Genomic DNA, 21,416 nt, shown 5'->3' on the forward strand with positions numbered 1-21,416 from the left:
AAAATCGTTTGGAGAGGTCGCTCCAACACCAAAAATCGTTGACAGTTGAGTAGCGAGGTTGTTCGTCGTTCCTGCGGCAGCACACATCACTGTGTGTGACACCGCAGGAACGAGGAAACTCACCGTACCTGCGTCCCGCCAGCAATGAGAAAGGAAGGAGGTGGGCGGGATGTTTGGCCCGCTCATCTCCGCCCCTCCTCTGCTATTGGACAGCCACTTAGTGACGTCGCTATGACGCTGAACGAACCACCCTCTTAGAAAGGAGGTGGTTCGCCGGTCACAGCGACGTTGCTAGGCAGGTAAGTCCGTTTGACGGGTGTAAGAAATGTTGTGCGCCACAGGCAGCGATTTGCCCGTGTCGCACAACAGACGGGGGCAGGTACGCTCATTAGCGATATCGGTACCGATATCGCAGCGTGTAAAGTACCCTTATGAGTGGTCATGACCATGGACACCTAACCTACCGTAATGCTGTGCACATGAGGTAAGCAACATACCTAATCAGGAGAACTATACGACATTTCTAATTGGAGTTATTTGCTAATATTATTACACCTACTACATATTGGAATAGGATATTGGAGATGGGAATACCCCTTTAAGTTCAAAGCATGGGAGAAATAAAAGTTGTGTAAGGCTGTTATAAGAGGAGGAAGATTTGACCCGGGTCAGATGCACAATAGAAATTATGACAATGGTGTTCTCCTAGGTGACTTTAGCTAAATGAGAAGCAAATAAATGGGTCACAACAGTACATCCAGTTAAACACTATGCAAAATGTCTAATTCCTCTATTAAAATAATTAAATACAAAGTCTGTCTGCATGTATAAATACTTATTATATACCGTATGTATTTATTTAGTTGGCAAATGTAACCACAGCATTACTTTATACAAGCTAGAATAATCTACAAGGATTAGGCGTAGATAGCAAATAAACAGTCAGGATTTTTAAAACATATAATTAAAAAGGAGATAATATGACACCGGATTAGGCATCTGACTGTCCACCCCAGTATCCTAATGCACAGAAGAGTGGAACCAAATCATTAAAATATATAAAAATACTAAGCAACTGACAAAATGATAAAATCTCCTGTGAGAAATCAAAGGTTTAATGTAGCATATACAACAAAAGGTAAAACGCTTACCATGCTTATTGCATATACCTTGCTTACCTGAAAAGAAGACACTGTCTAGGGCTTATTTTTGGGGTAGGGTGTATTCTCAGGGAAACACTAGTTGGGGGTGTTTACTCCCCAAAAAAGGCAGAGTCGTGACCCCCCAGAAGAATCATACTTATCAGACCCCAGACCTTCACGCATTCCACTGCGGGTCCTCGCGTGTGCGTGCGTGCGTGTGTGTGTGTGTGTGTGTCTTCTACCGCATGTCCTCCAGTTCGGAGTCTGGTGAGTATGATTGAGGGGTCTTCAGCCTTCTTTCTTTTGGGGGTGTCTGCTTTCTATAATTAAGTGTTTTGAGTATTTAACTTTTTTAGCTACATGCACACTTCATTACTGAAAAACACAACTAGGACTTATTTTTGGGGTAGGGCTTCTATTTATGCCTTACTCTGAAAAGGCCAAAAATTCAAGCTAGGGCTTATTTTCAGGGTAGAGCTCATTTTCGGGGAAACACGGTATCAGTCATGTGGAAACAGTAGACTGAGAACGGGAAAGCCTATATATACGAGCAGTAAATTACAACCAGGCCAGGGGATGCATGAGAAAAATAGAAAATAGACAGATCCCCTAATGCAAGTTTCACACATAGCTTTCTCAAGGGATGCTCCACCCCTGAAGAAGCACATGTGTGAGACAGTTCCATTTGTTCCCACTGTTTGAGAAACATCCCGCAAACTGACAAACGTGTTTGTAGAAATGATGACACTACGATTTATCTAACGATCTCATTAGCGATGTGACACGCCCTGATCGTAGTTACGATTTGCCGAGATCGCTCATAGGTAGTTTATTAGCGGTCACACGTAACGATCTCACAAGCGACACCAAATCGTTCAGAGATATATTGTTTGACCAAGGCGGTCGTGTGGATGTTGTTCGTCCTTGGCAGGGTGTCAAACGTAGCAATATTTCTAATGCGATCCAAACGACGAACAACATTTTGAAAATGAACGACGTGTTAGCGATCAACGATTTTCAACCTATTTGCGATCATTCGAAGTCGCACGTAGGTGTCACACGCAACGATGTCGCTAATGATGCCAGATGTGCGTCACGGAAACAGTGACCCCGCCGAGATATCGTCAGATAAATCGTAGCGTGTAACGCCGCATTTAGTCTCTCTGTGGAGTGGGGCATAGCCAAGTAGGCGAAACTGCCGGTAGGCTCCTCCTGAGCCAGATGACTTACTGAAGTACACAGGACAGTGAGGAGGAACAAGGGAGCATGGCAAAGATTTAGTTTTACACTTTTCAGTTTTAATAGGATCAGAGGACTATTTATGCCATGTTAAAAAAACAAAAAAAAACAAACATAGTTTACTGCAGAAACACTGCAAATGTCCTCTATGGGCATCGTAGGGGTAAAATTTGCTGTGAAAACCTGCCATAGAACTGACAAAATGTGAAGGTCTACATCATGCTCACTTTCCAATCCATGCATTCCACTGTCTGATGTGGTGCAGATTCTACAACCTTTAGTCGTCAGAGTTAAAAAGGGGTTGTCCGACATAACAAAAAAATGTTTGAGTTTAAGCTAATCTGTGCTGTATTGTCATATAAATCATTGTTATTTTTTGTTTTCTAACTTTTGTTCCTCTTGAGTTCACCCTTTATTATTATTATTATTATTATTCTCTGCAGCTCTGTTTACATTCAGCACAAGCAAACTGACCACTTCCTGTGCCAAACCTCCCAGTCAGAGCTGTCACCGCCCAGCCTCAGTGTCCAGCCCCACCCCAGTGTCCAGCCTCGCCCTCTGCACACACATTCCCTGTCAGTATATTCTGCCCCAGCACTGACCTGTTATCACTACAGCATTGCAAATAACAGCCCCACATCGGGCTCTGCGCCGCATACACACATCGGGCTCTGCACCGCATACACACATCGGGCTCTGCACCGCATACACACACATCAGGCTCTGCACCGCATACACACACATCAGGCTCTGCACCGCATACACACACATCAGGCTCTGCGCCGCATACACACACATCAGGCTCTGCACTGCATACACACGGCGCTCTGTACCGACCCCCCCTACCCCCATAGGGAACACATGCAGGGAGTACATACTCACCCGTCCTCGGTCCCCGCCGCTCCTGCACGTTCGCCAGCTGTCTGTGCTCTGGACATATCAGCACAGTAGTGACGTCACCGCTGTGCTGAAGAGAGCACAGACAGCGGGGCAGTGATGAGAAGCTGCGCTGCGCTCCTTCTCATCAGCACTTTCAAATGTATCGGCATCTGTGATCTGTGATGCCGGTATATTTGAATGTGTGATCCTGAGCAGGGGCCCGGTGCTGGCGGTGACACCACGGCAGCCGGCGCCAGGCCCCTCCCCCAGGTCACGGGTCCCACAGCAGTGCAGGGGGAGGTTGTGGGCAGAGTACGGGGTGCGGGGGAATCTGTGGGAGGGTGCAGGGACGGGGGCGGGGACTCCACACACTGTACAGCCCAGCAGGGCGGCGACATGCGGTTTCCAGATTTGCATGTCAACATGGCCCTGCCCATGTTGACATGAAATGACCGGAAGCAGCAAAATCGCGACAGGAGCGGTCACATGACCACTCTGAGTCGGGGGAGAGGGGCTGACAGTAGGGCAGGTAAGTGGTCGCTATCTACTTACCTGCCCCAATGTAGCCCAATAGGGTAATAATGATAAAAACTCAAAATAAGCCGGATAACCCCTTTAATTTACTTCCAAAACATGATTAAGAGACCATATACAATAGCGACACGGTTCACACACTCCTGTTCTAGCTAAATATAGCCTCACGCTTTGCCATTATGTGGAGCACGCAGCAGAATGAGAGCTGTTCTTCACGATCAATAGGCTCTCTGCAGGGCAAGCCGCCCTATATTTAGAACACTGGGAACGAGGTGCCGCAGCAGCAGCGTTACTTTGTGCTTTCATTTTATAGGAGGTCAAAACATTTAACAAAATTGGTCACGTACATTTCTACAAATAGCGGCTCAGTGATTACCTGGCAAGAGATACTAAAAAGGGAAAGAATTTTCAGATGTGGTAGAATAAGAAAAAGAAAAAGCTCATTTATAGTGATCAGGCAAAAACTGCACTAACACTTATTCGGTGTGGTCTAGATAAAGGGAACTTGTCAGCATTTTTTCACTATGTAATCTGACGGCACCATGATGTAGGGACAGAGACCCTGATTCCTGTGGGGGTATAACTTAGTTTACTGGGTGCAACAGTTATGATAGTCAGTTTATTCTGTTGCAGATGTAGCAGAGCTCAGTTGTTGAGCTGTGTAGAACCTGATCTACAGCTCAGCTTTCTGTGTACATTTTATAGAGACAAAGAACTGCTAAACAGTACTGGGGGCCTGGTTGGACTAAAGGGTACTTTACACACTGCGATATCGGTACCGATATAGCTAACGAGCGTACCCGCCCCCGTCGGTTGTGTGTCACGGGCAAGATCGCTGCCCGTGGCGCACAACATCGCTAACACCCGTCACACGGACTTACCTTCCCTGCGACGTCACTCTGGCCGGCGATCCGCCTCCTTTCTAAGGGGGCGGTTCGTGCAGCGTCACACGGCAGCCGTCCAATAGCAGAGGAGGGGCGGAGATGTGCGGCCGGAATATGCTGCTCACCTCCTTTCTTCCTCATTGCCGGTGGACGCAGGTAAGGAGATGTTCGTCGTTCCTGTGGTGTCACACAGCGATGTTTGATGCTGCAGGAACGACGAACAACATCGTACCTGTGGCAGCAGCAATATTTGGGAAAGGAGCGACGTCTCAACGATCACCGTTTTTGAACGATTTTGCGATCGTTGATCGTTGCTCCTTGATGTCACACACTGTGATGTCGCTAACGGCACCGGATGTGCGTCACTAACGACGTGACCTCAACGATATATCGTTAGCGATATCGCAGGGTGTAAAGCACCCTTAAGGCCTGAGGTCAATTGTCATGTAATGATAATCTCCTGTTGATAAAACAATGATTGCATTAAAACTGTAAAATACAGCCCAGTAAGTGCCACCGCTGGTATCCATGCTCTTTGCTCCCACATTATGGAGCTCTCGGGTTACATAGCAATAAGCTGATGACAGAATCCTTTCAGCCCAAGTTCACATGACCATCTTTGTGTTTCGGTCTAAGTGCTCTAGCCGTGAAAAAAAATGGACATCACTCTAATGTTATTTAATGAGGCCTTGCAGATGCCTTCGAAATGTGGTCCTGGAGAAGGAGGTTATCAATACCATGGCTGGCAAGAACCTATAAATCAATTTTGGAACCAATCAAACCAGACTGGTCCTTAAAGCAAGGATCATCAACCTACAACTTGCCTACTTTGGACACAATAAGAAAAAAACCCATCATTGGAGAAGGATATCATGGTCAGAAGACTAGAAGGAACAAGTGGAAGAAGAAGACCAACACCACAATGGCTTGATACTATCATGATAATGGAAGAGAAGACCCTTGTGGACACATCTAGGCTTGCCCAAGATCGATCCTCCTACAGAGTGTTCATCCATCAAGTTGCATGGCTCGAGATACAACTGAAGGCCTTTAAATACTAAAGAATAATAATAGTGCAGATTACCCATTTTTTTCACTGACAAAATTTGTGTATGAAAAAAAATATTGCAGCATGCTACAATGTTAGGCTATGTGCGCACGTTGCGTAAATACATGCAGTTACGCTTTGTAGCGCAGCGTAACTGCATGCGTCCTGCGTCCCCTGCACAGTCTATGGAGATTGTGCAGGGGCCGTGCGCACGTGGCGTTTTAGAGTGCAGCGCTTCGGCTACTGCTGAAGCGCTGCGTAAAAAGAAGTCACATGTCACTTCTTCCGTGCGCTTTGCCGTCAGCTCCTGCTCTGTCTATGGGAGGAGCTGCAGGCAGAGCGCATGGAATCGGCTTCACTACGGACATTTCTGCAGCGATTTAAAGCGCACATGTGCTCTTCAGATCGCTGCAGAAATTTCTGCAGTGAACTGTACGCAACGTGCGCACATAGCCTTACTCTGAAATTGAGACTCACCCACTCAAGTCTATGGGTGCGAGAAAAAATAAAATAGAATCGGATGCCAAAAGAATAGTATCTGATGTTTATGGATAATTACAATTCTGTAACATAGGAAACTGTAAATGGTCCTGTAAATTATTACTAGCTGCTGCTGTAAAAAAAAAAATGGATTGCCTACACATGTATACAAAGCATAAGTGGAAAAAAAAAAATGGTCCCAAATTTTTGGATGAAAATCGGACTGACTGTTTATACTGTCGTGTCATCCTAACCTAAGGTGACTTCGGTCCACGTTTTTGAGCCGATAGACCTTGCTACCAATTTTATCAGTAGCCAATAAACCGTAGTATATGGAGGTGTTTTTAGGCCATGTGCACACGATGAGAATTTAGTGAGTTTTTTTTTTTTTTATCTCCGTATGTGTAAGCCAAAACCAGGAGTGGGTGATAAATACAGGAGTGGTGCCGTGTTTCTATTATACTTTTCCTCTGATTGTTCCACTCCTGGTTTTGGCTACAGATACTGAGGTAAAAAACTTACCAAATACTCAACGTGTGCACGTGGCCTTATGCATTCACGGTAGCGACCTGCAATGTCTGGTCAGGAGCCTTACTGCCGATCAGGACATCGGACAGAGGTATGAAACCAGCCCAAGAAGTCTAGTTTGTTTTTTCTCTTAGATGGAAAAGAAAAAAGAAAAAAAAAACAAAACAAAAACAAAATTGTCCAGCTGTATCCAAAAAATAAAAATATTCACAGATCATTCAATTCCAGATGAAATCCATTGCAAGTGTGGAAAGGCAAAGTATATAAAAAGAAAACCAGCGCGTTTTGAATGCAAGCGGTGTTCGACTCCTAGTATGTTTCTAGGATCATTTTTTTTTTTTTTTTACTTTACATTTTTTTTTATACTTCTGAGGCAAGACACAGAGATGGTGAACACAGCCTCAGAAAGATGGGAACAAGATTACACACAGTAGAATATGAACCCAAACATCTATTAATGCAGCCCCAGTTCAGCCATCAATGTGTAATGAAATATATGCAGCCAACAAAAAGAAAAGAAATAGTAAGCGGATGCCTGAAGAATACATGTGTGAGGCTACAAAGTGTTCTTCCCTGCCCTGAAAAGGATTATATGTATTCTTTATTTTACCATCTATATATAAATAGCCTTTGAGCTTTGTCTTCTGGTTATCTGATTTCTCACGTCAACTCTCTCTCCTCACGTACGCACAATAAATTACATTTTTATAAGGGAACAAATCACAACCTGCAGGCAAAAATAGGTGCCAAATCTCCACCTATTACACCTACATTTACCAACAAGCCCGGAGTCTCGGAATGATCTTGTGAGACCTTGAACGTTCTCCGCAGGCTTATTTAACATGGTGCATGGTTACACTAGGATATTAAGTTTATGTTGTACTTCAGTAAAACTCAAACTGGCAGGACAAGGTTATATATTGTCTATATATGTGCATTAATGAAAACAATCAGATTCAAATTGTGGATGTATTTATTTACGTTCTTCTGGAGTATTTTGCATGTTTGTTATTTTCAAGGCTATAGGTTATACTGCAGGGAAAAAGTAACAAAAATTACACATTCATCAGCCATAACAATAAAACCCTTTGCCTAGTCTTTGTGTAGGTCCCTCGTGCCAGCAAATCAGCTCTGACCCGTTGGGACAGCCTTAGGGTATGTGCCCACGATCTGGACTCCCTGCGTCCTGGACGCAGCGGGTCCCTACCTGTGGGGCCGCGCGTCTCCTCCGGAGGAGACCACAGCTGCTTGTACCCACGATCAGGGTTCAGTGCGCTGCGGTCTCTCTTGTGTTCTCCCTACGGAGGACGCATGCAAATCAGCAGCAAACAATTGACATGCTGCGGTCTGGAATGACGCACCGCAGGTCAGTGATTGCTGCAGAAAAAACAAGTACAGTGGGCACAGGATTTCAAGAAATCCCGTCCACTATACCTGTACTGTGCAACGCAACATTTTGGACGCAGCTGAAGCATGTTGTGTCCAAAACACTTCAAACACTGATCGTGGGCACTCACCCTTAATATATCTGACAAGAACACAGATTTTTTTTATTTTTTAAATCTCCTTTCCTGTTTAGCGTCGGACAGACCTGTTAGGACACTGGAGTGGGCTACCATGTTGCATATAGAGGGAACACAGGTATCCATGGTTGGCCTCTGAGAGGCAGGCAGTCTTAACTTCACTGCTATGCGCCATGCACGGACGTCAGCTTGCGTCCTCTGATCGGTTGGTGGCCATTTTAATGACTGCACCGGATATGAAGCTGCAAGAGGATGACTGGAGAGCTGGAAGATGAGAAGAATCTTTCCTCTCACTCTGTAGATGGACACACGGGCCCAGGATTGGGCAGTATATGGGCCCAGAACGTAGAACATAGGGACCTAGGATGAGGCAACATAGTGGCCTGGAACAGGGGAACATAGGTGCCTAGTATGGGAGACTATTAAATAAAGGGAACAAGATGGGAGACAATATTAAATGAAAGGGGCCAGGTTGGAAGACATTATTAAATAAAGGGGGCTAAAATGGGGAACATTATTAAATAGGGATCAGATGGGAAAAATTAAAAAAAAAAAATAAAAGGGGGCAGGATGGGTGATATTAAATACAGACAGCTAGGATGGTGACATTAAATAAAGGGGGCAAGGAGGGGGAAAATATTAAATAAAGGGGACAGGATAGTTGAAATACTTACTATATGGTGGCCAGAATGAGGAACATAATCTGGTTACAGTGGCAAGTGGGGGATTTAATTACTGTAGAGGCCAATTAGGGGACATTATTACTGCTGTAATATATTTTATTTTTGAGAATACGGTCTTCCATTGGGGGAAGAAAAGGGAGGTCTTGTAACTGTGCAGGGTGGCACTATGATGCTTTTTGTCATCATCTGACAGTGTAGAAATTGAGAAAAAGTGGGGAATGTGCTCTGGATGTGATCATCTATAGATAACTTATTTTCTGCAGAAATGGGCCCTGGCTGGAAGAAGTTGCGGTGGTCTGCCCTGGATGAAGAGGACAAGTGAAGATTAATGACTTCAACTAGAAATGTCCTGGTAAGTCATTATATTACATGTACACGCACATTATACACTATATACAGAGCTCCTGTGTATAATGTCATTTGTGATCAGTGCATTACTTGTATACTGACACTATATACAGAGCTCCTCTATATAAATGCCACTGGTGATTACTGTATAACCTGTACACTATATACAGAGTTCCTGTATATAATATCATTGGTGATCCCTGTATTACCTGCAGATGAAAACCGATATGCATTTTCAGTGCATTTAAGCAGCAGAAACACTAAACAAAAAAAAAAAAAAAAACAAAAAAAAAACCCAAAAAAAACTTATAATTCGCACATTACTAGATCAATAGTTTTGTCTAAAACAAATACCAGGACGCATAACAAAAACAACACAAAAAACAGAGCTGTTATATTTAAAAATAGAACATACCAAAAAAAAAAAAAAAAGAGAAAGATTTCCTGTAAAGGTGCTCGAGTTCCCATTGACTTCTATTATACTCGGGCACTCAAATCACATCCATCTGCTAGTTGTGAATACCACAGGGCTGTGGAGTCGGAGTCGGAGTCGGAGTCGGAGCTCATTTTGGTGGAGTCGGAGTCGGAGTCGGTATAAAATGCACCGACTCCGACTCCTAAAATATATAATAAATTGGGGACAGGAGTGCAATGCAGAATGTGCTGAATATTTTACTAAATAATATTTAGTATAATGCTTATATTTAAGTGAAAAATTTATTGTAGTACAATGTGAACATCAGACATTTAATTGTTTTTATGATACAATAATCAAGATATTTGGATAGAACATAAAATATTTATTGGAATACAACTTTAGAACACAAAAAACTAATAAATTGTAAATATGTAATATATATATATTGTGAGGTATCAACCGGCTGTATTACAAAGGGCCGGTATGTTTTGCAGAAGCGTGGGTGCTCTGCAATGTGAAGCTGGCTGGGACCTGTGGTTCCACAGGATTGCATTACATTCAGAGCCATGGAAGGGTGTGTGATGCTGATTACACACTTCTTACCACCTGTGGGTGTGGCTCCAGGGGTTAAAGCAATCCTGTCTCTGAACCTGGGAGAGTGTCGAGGGCAGTCTAGGGAGAGACTGGCTCCAGACTTCCAGTGTGTGTGCTGGAGATGGAGAGAGCAGAAGCAGGGTGTTTTGCACTCCTCCGGAGACCTTCTTCTGAAGGAAGGGGCTTTTAGGTCCATGTGTAAAGCCATGTGGCTGGAGCCAGGGGGAACCTGGAAAGGACACTAGCCACCTTAAGAGGAAGGTAACTGGGATTGGACCTGGGGTCTGGATACTGACAAGGGTCAGTGACACATGGGTGGCAGTCCAAAAGTGTGTGGGCTTTATATTATGTGTTGGTCTTTGAGGAGAAAGCCAACGAACGGCATCTTTATGTTATGTGACCTGATATGGTTTATGGACCTGTTAATAAACCAGATGGTCTGTTAAAGAGACCAATTACTCTGGCGTGCTTTAATCCCGCTACCTGATGTGTGGCCCACATACACTTGGGGCCCACATTGTCACATTATGGTGGAGAATGCGGGCATATGGCCTGGTTGCTAGGGGCAACGCAGCCTGGTTGCTAAGGGCAATGCAGCCTGGTTGCTAAGGGCAACGGCCTAGGACATATTCCTGTGGATACGGACTGCTTGTGGTGGATCGGCGGGTCCACGAAAATTTTTTTTGAAGCGGTTTGCGGTGGATCGGCGGGTCCACGAAAATTGTCTGCGCACTCAAGCAGCTGGCGGTGGATCGGCGGGTCCACGAACAGGGACAGCGCTCTCAAGCACCTGGCGGTGAATCAGCAGGTCGTTGGGGACCTGTGCTGCAGTGGCGAGAGTCAAGCGACTGGAGGTTCCAGGCCAGCCGGAATTGCGAGGCCCTGCTTGGTGAGCAGTGATACACCACAGGCTGGAGATCCTGGTTGTACGGGCGGTACAACCCGGAAAGGTTAGTGGTTCTCTAACCCCCCCCCCCCTGTCTTTGACCACCGGGTATTACCCATTGGAGCGCCCCTCCTGTGCCTCTTTTTCGTTACAGCATGGAGGAGCTCCTGAACCAGCTGCTGCAGAGTCAGCAGCACCAACAGCATGTGCCTGGAGGTCCAGTGACAGCAGTGGGGGCTGAAAGCCAAAAAGAGGGAATGGTCCCTGCGGACATTGTGGAGGAGCTGTACCAGTTCCTGGTCCAGGGACAGCAGAAGCTGTCAGTGTGTAGCGATGTCGCAGCCATGGACCAGTTTGAGCGTACCCTTCGGGGGCCAGTATGGACACTGGGTGCCCAGGGAGACAAGGGCAAACGGTGTGAACTGGGGGCTAAGGACATTGCATGGAAACCGCAAAAGGGGGTGGAGTCCCAGAAGGGAATAGTTGCCCATAAGGGGGTGGAGTCCCATAAAGGGGTGGTTGCCCATAAGGGGGTGGAGTCCCATAAAGGGGTGGTTGCCCATAAGGGGGTGGAGTCCCAGAAAGCGGTGGTCCCCCAAAAGAGAGCGGAGCATCCCAAATCCAAGGGTGAAGTGGTGCAGATGGACTGTAGCCAGGGACAACAGTGTTCATGTCTTAAGTGTCCTGTTTGCAATATAGACCACCCATCCGACGAGAAGCCACGTCTGTGTTCCGTGGAAGTGGATGGGGAATCTGTAACAGGAGTCGTAGACTCAAGGAGCTTGGTGACTCTGGTGAGGGCCACCTCTGATGTCCACTTGATTCCTGGAAGGAAGATCCACGTCGGCTGCACCCACAGTAATGAGACAGAATACCCGGTCTCCAGAGTGGTCATTAAGACAGCCTGGGACAGTGGTTCTCATGATGTTGGAGTAGTCTCAGATTTACTGCACCCAATTATTATAGGTTGGGACTCTAAATTATTTGTGCACTTGTGGAAGCAGGGGGACGTATACGGTTGCTTGTGTAAGAGCCGGAACAGCCCAAAGGAAACCCCACCACATTGGGAGGTGAAAAGGGGTCCTTGTTGTGCAGTTATGTGTGGTAAGGAGGAGATAGCACCTCCTAAAATTGACTGTCCTAAGTTAGGGGTGACCAAAGAAAATGATGGACGGACCCAACTTAGTGACATAAGGACTAAGGGAATAACCGATAGTGTGACCGTTAAAAACGGGGTAGCTCCAGAAAGGGAGGCAGATATCTGGTTAAGTGGGGACATGATAGTCCAGGATACCAGGGGGAGTGATGATGACTCCAGTAAAGACACTGACTCTAGTAAGGTGACAAACGAGTACAGTGTGGTACAGATGGGCGAGAAGGGCAAAACTTCCTCCCGACGCCGAAGACGTAATAAGCGCCGAGAGGGGGCACAGTGTAGGCCGTCTGAGGGTGCAGAGAAAGTGATATGCCTGGTTAATGAAAACATGGTGCTGGTAACACCTGCTACGGAAGAGTCAGACAGTGATATCCTGCAAAAGAAAGAGGAATCAAAGACTGAACTGACACATTGTCACGACAGAAACCAGCAGGGTGAAATTGCAGGGGAGGAACCGACCAAAGACGTAATGGCGGTGTCTCCTATAATTTCCATGCATGAAGCTGGAGGTCTGTTGGATGATAGCGCTGTACGAGATGACATCCTACAGAACAATATAGGAGAAGGAATCCAGGGCAGTGTTGGTGGAGTACAAATCCACAAAGGTTATGGTGAGCAGACTGGTAAGCTACCCAGTGGTGAAGTGATGAATGTTGAAAATGGTGCCAAGGTTCTAAGAAGAACAGAGTACCGTGCTGAAGGGCGTAACACCCTGGTAAAAGGCGATGCTGTAAATGCCCAAGAGAAGGCAGAGGGGGACACTGCAGAGACCCAAGTGGAAGTTGGAGGGAATGCAGTGAAGTCCCAAGACACAGCAGGTGCTGTAAAAGCGGAAAGAGCCTCTGAGGAAGAGGTGAAGTCTGGACATGAGGTCTCATCAGAAGCTGAGAGCCTGACTGACTCAGTGGGTAAGACCAAGATCGCAGACAAGAAGTTTGGCTCAGCTAAGAGCCTGAAACCCAAACGTTCTGAAGCTGAGATGGAAGAAGCCTCAGAAATAGTGTGTCGTAGACCAGAGAGGTCCGCAAGTGAAGACTCATTCAAGAGGATGAGCAAAGACCATCTGCAACAAGAGATACTTCTTAGGCAGGCTACTGAGAGTCGAGTAAGGGAGCTGGAGAAAGAAGTGGCTGAGCTCCGAAGTCGCTTGGCAGAGTACCAGTCCAAGTCCCAGGGAGCCTTGGAGCAGATGGAGCAGCGAGTGTCAATCCTGACCAAACATGTTGAAGCAGGGGAGGCCCAAAGAGAGCTGACTCTGGAAGCTAAACTTGACAAGCATGTGGCAGGGATGAATGAGACTTCTGTAGTCAAGTGCATGGTGGATATACCTGAGGACTTAAGAGAAGCGTGTGCCACCGAGTGCATGCATGACGAATTTAAGAGAGCTGTGGAAGCGTGTGAGGTCTACTGTACCCCAGGGGCTGAACAGTTAGTGATATTGTCCACCAGTGAAATTACTGGGCAGCGGGTGGCTATTCTAAAGGACATGCACTTCAGATGTGTTCGTATGAAGTGGCAGGTCCAACTGCAAAAGGAAGAATCCACTAGACAGCTAGAGTATAAAAGGAAAGCGCAGAGTCTGGCGAAAGATATCGTCCAAGTACCCCAGGCTCTGGTGGGGAGAGTCATTGGAAAAAACGGACGAGTCATGCAAGACATGGTGAATAAGTCGGGATTGGTGAGATTAAGAATCCCTGCTGCTAATGAGAGCAAGATACCCCGGGTAGCTGGTATGGTTCCGTTCGTCTGTGTCGGGACTGTAGAAAGTCTTGGAAACATTCGAAGCCTTATTGAATATCGGGTACACCATGTACGTGACATGGAGCGGTTGTGGCAAGACAACCTGAAAATTAAGGAGCAGCTTCGCCAACTGTGTGGGGGACAGCAGCCGTCTTCCACCCGTTGTTCAGTGGAAAGAAGTGGAAGATGGCGTGTCGGTCCAGTAGTTCAGACGCGCGATAAAAGGAATCGCCGACAGAGAGGCAACCTACAATGTACTGTAGATAGTGGCCGCTATGAGCTTAGAGTTCCCGACAGTAGCCTTGGGGGTACTCGAGAAAGCCTAGGTTCGGACAAGACTGTAGGTTTGACTGGGGACATGTCTCTCTACTACGGTGACCCTGGGAGGGGGTCAGGGAGAGAACGGTCTGGAAATGGGACGTCCTTTAACCCTAGGTTGACCAGACAGGGTTTGGTGACAGTGTCGGGCGATGCCTCAGGGACTACTGCTCTTGGACGGCCCTCTCGACTGGTGGGGCGTGGCAGCGGGGATGCCCTGTCTCGTGGCCCCAGGTCATTGGCAAGTGTTCTCCCCTACGGGTTTGAACAGAGGGGGAGGGTATGTGAGGTATCAACCGGCTGTATTACAAAGGGCCGGTATGTTTTGCAGAAGCGTGGGTGCTCTGCAATGTGAAGCTGGCTGGGACCTGTGGTTCCACAGGATTGCATTACATTCAGAGCCATGGAAGGGTGTGTGATGCTGATTACACACTCCTTACCACCTGTGGGTGTGGCTCCAGGGGTTAAAGCAATCCTGTCTCTGAACCTGGGAGAGTGTCGAGGGCAGTCTAGGGAGAGACTGGCTCCAGACTTCCAGTGTGTGTGCTGGAGATGGAGAGAGCAGAAGCAGGGTGTTTTGCACTCCTCCGGAGACCTTCTTCTGAAGGAAGGGGCTTTTAGGTCCATGTGTAAAGCCATGTGGCTGGAGCCAGGGGGAACCTGGAAAGGACACTAGCCACCTTAAGAGGAAGGTAACTGGGATTGGACCTGGGGTCTGGATACTGACAAGGGTCAGTGACACATGGGTGGCAGTCCAAAAGTGTGTGGGCTTTATATTATGTGTTGGTCTTTGAGGAGAAAGCCAACGAACGGCATCTTTATGTTATGTGACCTGATATGGTTTATGGACCTGTTAATAAACCAGATGGTCTGTTAAAGAGACCAATTACTCTGGCGTGCTTTAATCCCGCTACCTGATGTGTGGCCCACATACACTTGGGGCCCACATTGTCACAATATATATATATATATATATATATATATATATATATATATATATATATATATATATATATATATATATATATATATATATATATATATATATATATATATATATATACACACAGTGTATATACACACACAAGATATATATGTAATCTACTGTATATTACATAGTGTATTACATATTTACAATTTATTACAGTTTGTGTTCTAAAGTTGTATTCCAATAAATATATTTTATGTTCTATCCAAATATCTTGATTATCGTATCATAAAAATTATTAAATGTCTGATGTTCACATACACATATTCATGTACTACAATAAATTTTTCACCTAACTAAGCAATATATGTAGGAGTCGGAGTCGGAGCCGGAGCCGGAGTCGGTGCAAGAGAATTTGAGGAGTCGGAGTCGGAGTCGAAGGTTTGGCTTACCGACTCCACAGCCCTGGAATACCAAGCACGGGAATGCTCGCTTATCACTGGTTTTCTAGTATTCTCACACAAGCAGATCATGTGGAGTGGTTTGCAGCTTCTTTTTTTTTTTTTTTATACAGACGTGTAAGTCCTAGTGCAATTTTACAAATTTTTTTATTTATTTTCAACCTGCTTCACTCTTCTCCACAACTTTATCCCTGACCTGTCTGGTGTGATCCTGGTTTTCATAATGCCGTGTAATCTCTAATGTAATCAAATCTCTGAGTTCTTCACAGAACAGCGTTAGTTATACGGAGAATAACTTACACACGTAAACTCAATTTACTATTTAGGTGACTTACGGAGGTAAGGATTTTATTTGAGGGTATCAGACTACAGAGGGGATGAATAAAAATGGACAACACAACTTTCAGATATGTATTTTTAAAATATCTAGAAAACCACAAATCACTTCCTTTATCCTTCATAAATTCTTGCTACTTTGTGTTGGAATATCACAGAAAATCCCAATAGTTTGTGGCGGTAATGTGAAACGTTTACAGGAGTATGAATACTTTTTCCAAGTACTGTATGCACTATTAGAACAAAATAATCCTTGTTCTACATAGGCAGACAATATTCCAGATTCCTATGCAATGATGCAGTTGATATATGCAGAGAAAACCGCTGGAGAAATCTAGTCGCTTGCGAAGACTGGTAAAATAAGTTACACAACAGTGTCACATGGTGCAAAAAGCATATGAGTGAACACTCAAAAGCACATGACACCAAACCTCGTTCCCAATGAAAACAAGACATTGTAATCCAGAGCCCAGTGCTGTGAAGCAGTTATATCACAGATTACAATAACATTCAGAACCTTGCCGCTCATGCAAAGCCCTCGACAATGACTAAGACTCTTAAGTGGCTGTCTCCAGGTAACCGGACCCAGACCGTTCCTTTCTCAGGACACGTGTGGCAGATGGAACAGCAGGATAAAAAGCACGTTTCCAGGGAAAACGTGAAGATGCAACAATCCTTTGGAGTGGAAGACGACATACTTAAATCCAATACAGTACTTAAATTCAAGGGGCCTTCTTGATTGGTATTTTCCAAACTAAAACAATACAGTTTGTATGGAGCTAGAATGTAATTAACAGTTGTATAACTGGTGCAGTGTGTAGGGGCAAGCCCGATAAATGTAAAAAACACACTGAAAAATACATTTAATAATTTCTGAAGAAAATGTGAAAACAAGCCTATACAATTTTATTTCTTTGCAATTACTCAGTGTGCTGTATTCTCCCAGGTGCCGGACATTCTAGAAATACAGGTTTAAGGCCATGTGTCCACGCTGCGGAAAATGCGCGGATTTGCCGCAGATTTTGACCCGGAAAAATCTGCAGCATGTCAATTATTGTTGCGGATTTTGATCCGGATTTTGGCTATAGAATGGGGGAAAAGAGAAAAAAAAAATCCGCATCAAAATCCGCAGCAATTCCGCGTAAAAAAAAAAAAGGTGCGGATTTGCCGCGAAAGTCGCGGATTTTCATGCAGAAAAATCCGCAGCAACATTCTACCGTGGACACATAGCCTAAAAGTGCTCATACTGTAACTTTCCTAAAGACATCTAACGCTCCCGTCTTCTTTCAAACCTGACATTTAAAATTAGTTTGACTTGGCAAGGATTCCTGTAAAACATAACTCTCTGATAATATTATTGAATGTTCTCAGTGAGGAACAAAATTATAATCTTGTGATAGCCATTAAAAAGGTAACTAAAATAAAATAAAATAGTGATGTTACAAAGCAAGCTTTCGAGACATCTCAGGTCCCTTCATCAGGCATGGTATGACTGATGAAGGGACCTGAGATGTCTCGAAAGCTTGCTTTGTAACATCACTTTATTTTATTTTAGTTAGCCATTAAAAAGGTATCACAAGATTATAATTTTGTTCCTCTCACTGAGAAAATTCAATAATTTTTAAACTGGCTAACACGGTACCAAAACCTTTTCACTTGTCCCTGATAAAATACAGATCTACATACATATGAATTAACAAGAGCATGAGTCTAAATAGGTTGGTACTGTGCTTCCCCAAAAACAAGACCGGTGTCATATTGTCAAATAGGTTGGTACTGTGCTTCCCCAAAAACAAGACCGGTGTCATATTGTCTCCAAAAAATGCGCTAGTCTTATTTTCGGGGGATGTCTTTTATTTGTATTGGTGGCAGTGATTTGTTGGCCTGTCAATAAAAAGCTAATACTTGCCCTACCTATAATACAGTCCATCCCTCTGACAGCATCAGTGATTAATGAAAAAAAAAGAAAAAAGAATATTCACCCCCCTCCCCGCCCACCCCCCTGCACGTTCGTCAATGATTCACTCAGACTGTTCTATTGCTGCCAGAGGATCACAATGCAATGCTCGCCATGCCCGGTGGCTCTTCTGACCCGAGTGTGTTGGCATGTATTTGTATACAGCCGTCACGCTCAGGCAAGGACAGCCAACATCCGAATTGCGCTGCGGTCCTCCGGCAGTAGTATGACAGTGAGTGAATCACCGACACCCGTCATGAAAGGGGAATGGGGTGAATATTCATTTTTTTCATCCACACAAGTTCCAATCACTGATCCTGGCAGAAGGGTGGGCGGGATTATGGGTGAGAAAAGGGATGAATATTCATTCACTTAACTAGCCGGCATGTGATTATAAACTTTGGAACTTACAGCAACATATCGAGCCAATGCACACCAAAAAAAAAAAAAAAAAAAAAAAAAAAGAATTACATATCCTAAAAAGGATGCCCAAGCCCTATTTCAGGATACGATTATTATGATGATCCACAAATAGAGCTTATTTTTGGAGTGAGGTTTATATTTTAATCATACTCCAAAAAAAGCCAAAAAATCCTGCTAGGTCTTATATTTTGGGAAACAGTAGTATTATGCTAATGGAGGTCATCCTATGCTGAGTAAAATTCCTCCACTGCAAGCCAGATCACCAAGCCACTATTTAAAGCTATGTTAGGACTAGGGTTTTTTCCCTCAAGGAGTTTTGGAGCAGAAACTTTCCAAAATCCTCTGCAAAAACTGCTTCACAAACTCTTAGAAATAATTATTGAAATTTTCCCAGGGGAAGAAACTCACTCTGCTGTTCATATGAAGAGGATTTTTTGAAGGTTTTGATGCCTGGTGGAATTTTTTTTTTCCATATGGTGGTAAAAAGAAAGTGCATGTCACTACTTTGAAGGGGATCCTTAAACAGGTTGTCCACTACTTGGATAATTCTTTCTCATATCCTATGTTCTCCCCTTAAAATAAAAAAAGCTTATACACTTCCGATTCCAGCGCTGTCTGGACTAGATCTCTCAATGCTCATGTGATGGTGTTGTCACAGCTCACATGGGCACCGAAAGAGCTAGTGCCGACACAACTGGAATGGCCCGTGCATGGAGGCGAGTGTAAGATTTTTTTAATTTAACGGGGGCAATAACGTAGGGAATGAGAAGGGACTGCCCAAGTAGTGGAAAACCCCTTTAAGTATATCTCTTCAAATGTGGTACTGTCCAATCTAAAGGCTGCAAAAAACACTCCAGGAAAAACTTCCAAATCCACTATAGGAAAAGAAAATCTCAAAAAGCTCCCCAAAAAGATGATCTCCCTGAATCGGTTTCTGTTTGAAAAGACATGGTTTCCGAATGCCTCGAAAAACTGTGTGCACATATCGTAAAATGTATACAGGTTATCTTTTAGATGCCAATGCACCAGTTTTCCCAAGCAAAACCGGCGGTTGTTTTCATGAAGCGGCTACACTGATGGATTTTTATGCCAATCTTCCGCCAATGGTGTTTTTGACTCCACTTTTGAAAAATGGACAAATTACTTCTTTTATCCGCTTCAGGGTATTAAAATGACAAGAAATAAGACGGAACATGTGCATAGCAATGTCACTTTGACATTGCTGTGAATTATATTCATTTTAGGCCTAAAACACACTTCCGCAAAAAAAAACGTACGTATCTCACGGTACGTTTTTCGGGTCCGTGTTTCGTTTTTTAGGGGCATTTCTCCGGTACGTATGGCATCCGTGTGATGGCGTATGCGAGCCGTGTGTACGTGTGGAATGTCCGTATTGACATAAAATACGTAGTGTGCTGTCCGTTTATAAAGGCCCGCATTCTTACCCAATTAACGTTGTTAATCATTCATCATGAGATCCTGGTGTTTTTGTTTGCCATCAATTGACCTGATAGATTGGTAACAAGTGTTTCAGATTTCGTGATTAAAAACGGACACGGACGATACGTGCTGAACACGGACATACTCAGTGTGCGGTCCGTGCAGGCACGGACCCATAGACTAAAGCGGGTCCGTGCCTGCGTGCTGCCGGCCAAATACGGACATGTCGTCCATGTAGAAAAGCGCACACACGTACTTACCACACGGACACACGTTCCGTGTGATTTTACGTGTGTGTGCCATCTACCATTGAATAACATGGGTCTCCGTTACGTGCAAATACGTACCGCACACGTACAAAAAAAACGGATGTGTGTTGCGGGTCTTATAGAGGGATTCTACCCAAAATCCGCCCAAAAAGATGCCATGTGCACATATATCAGTAGGTCTCGATTTAGGAAGCTCAAGCCTTTGCCCTGCTGCAGCCACAGCTTCCACTTGCAAAATGAACTATTTGCAAAGAGGGACGAGATCTAGAACTTTGTCAAAATTGTATTCATAAGTAGATATCAAGATTTCTGGAAAATACAAATATTATGTGTTTCGTGTGGGTTTTGTGGTTTTTATGGATTTTGAAATCTGCACTGAAAAGCAATTTATGCTCACAAAACATCACAAAATGTTAGATGCAGTTTAGTTTAGTGTTAAAAAGCAAATCTGGTTTTACTAACGCGGGCGTTACACGGTACGATCTATCGTGTGATTGCACAAGCGATCGTACCCGCCCCCGTCGTTTGTGCGTCACAGGCAATTAGTTGCCCGTGGCGCCCAAAGTCGTTAAACCCCAGTCACACGTACTTGCCTCCTGGACGACCTCGCTGTGGGCGGCGAACGTCCACTTCCTGAAGGCGGTGGGACGTTCGGCGTCACAGCGACGTCACACAGCGACCGGCCAATAGAAGCGGAGAGGCGGAGATGAGCGGGATGTAAACATCCCGCCCACCTCCTTCCGCATTGCCGCAGGTAAGCGGTGTTCATCGTTCTTGGGGTGTCACACGGAGCGATGTGTGCTACCCCGGGTACGATGAACAAGCAGCGCAAAGTAGAATAAACGATTTTTAAAAAAAGGAGCACGTGTAAACGATTTGCGATTCGTAACCGATTTGCGATCGTTTACAGACGCCCGTAGGTGTCACACGGGACGACGTTGCAAACGATGCCGGATGTGCATCACGAAAACCGTGACCCCGATGACATATCGCACGACAGATAGTCTCGTGTGACGCCCGCATTACCCTCAACCAGGTCCAGCTGCTGCCACAGTTTCTGTTTGTCTGCAGCACTCATGTCACGGAGCTTGGCAGGTCATACTGTCACAGAGCCGCTGAGCGATTGGCTGCAGCGCTGTCAACGTGATCTCAGCGGTGCAGATAAAATAGGAACTGGGGCGGTGGCGGAGACCCAACGCTGG

At 45.0% G+C, this 21,416-nt stretch overlaps 1 protein-coding gene across 3 annotated transcripts in view; it reads right to left on the reverse strand.

Moving 5' to 3' along the window:
• Window positions 1-21,416, reverse strand: part of LONRF2 (LON peptidase N-terminal domain and ring finger 2) — a 109,591-nt gene that overhangs the window by 55,996 nt on the left and 32,179 nt on the right. The gene's annotated exons all lie outside the window — the stretch shown is intronic.

Source organism: Anomaloglossus baeobatrachus, chromosome 2, assembly GCF_048569485.1.
Source record: "Anomaloglossus baeobatrachus isolate aAnoBae1 chromosome 2, aAnoBae1.hap1, whole genome shotgun sequence".
Classification (NCBI taxonomy): domain Eukaryota; kingdom Metazoa; phylum Chordata; class Amphibia; order Anura; family Aromobatidae; genus Anomaloglossus; species Anomaloglossus baeobatrachus.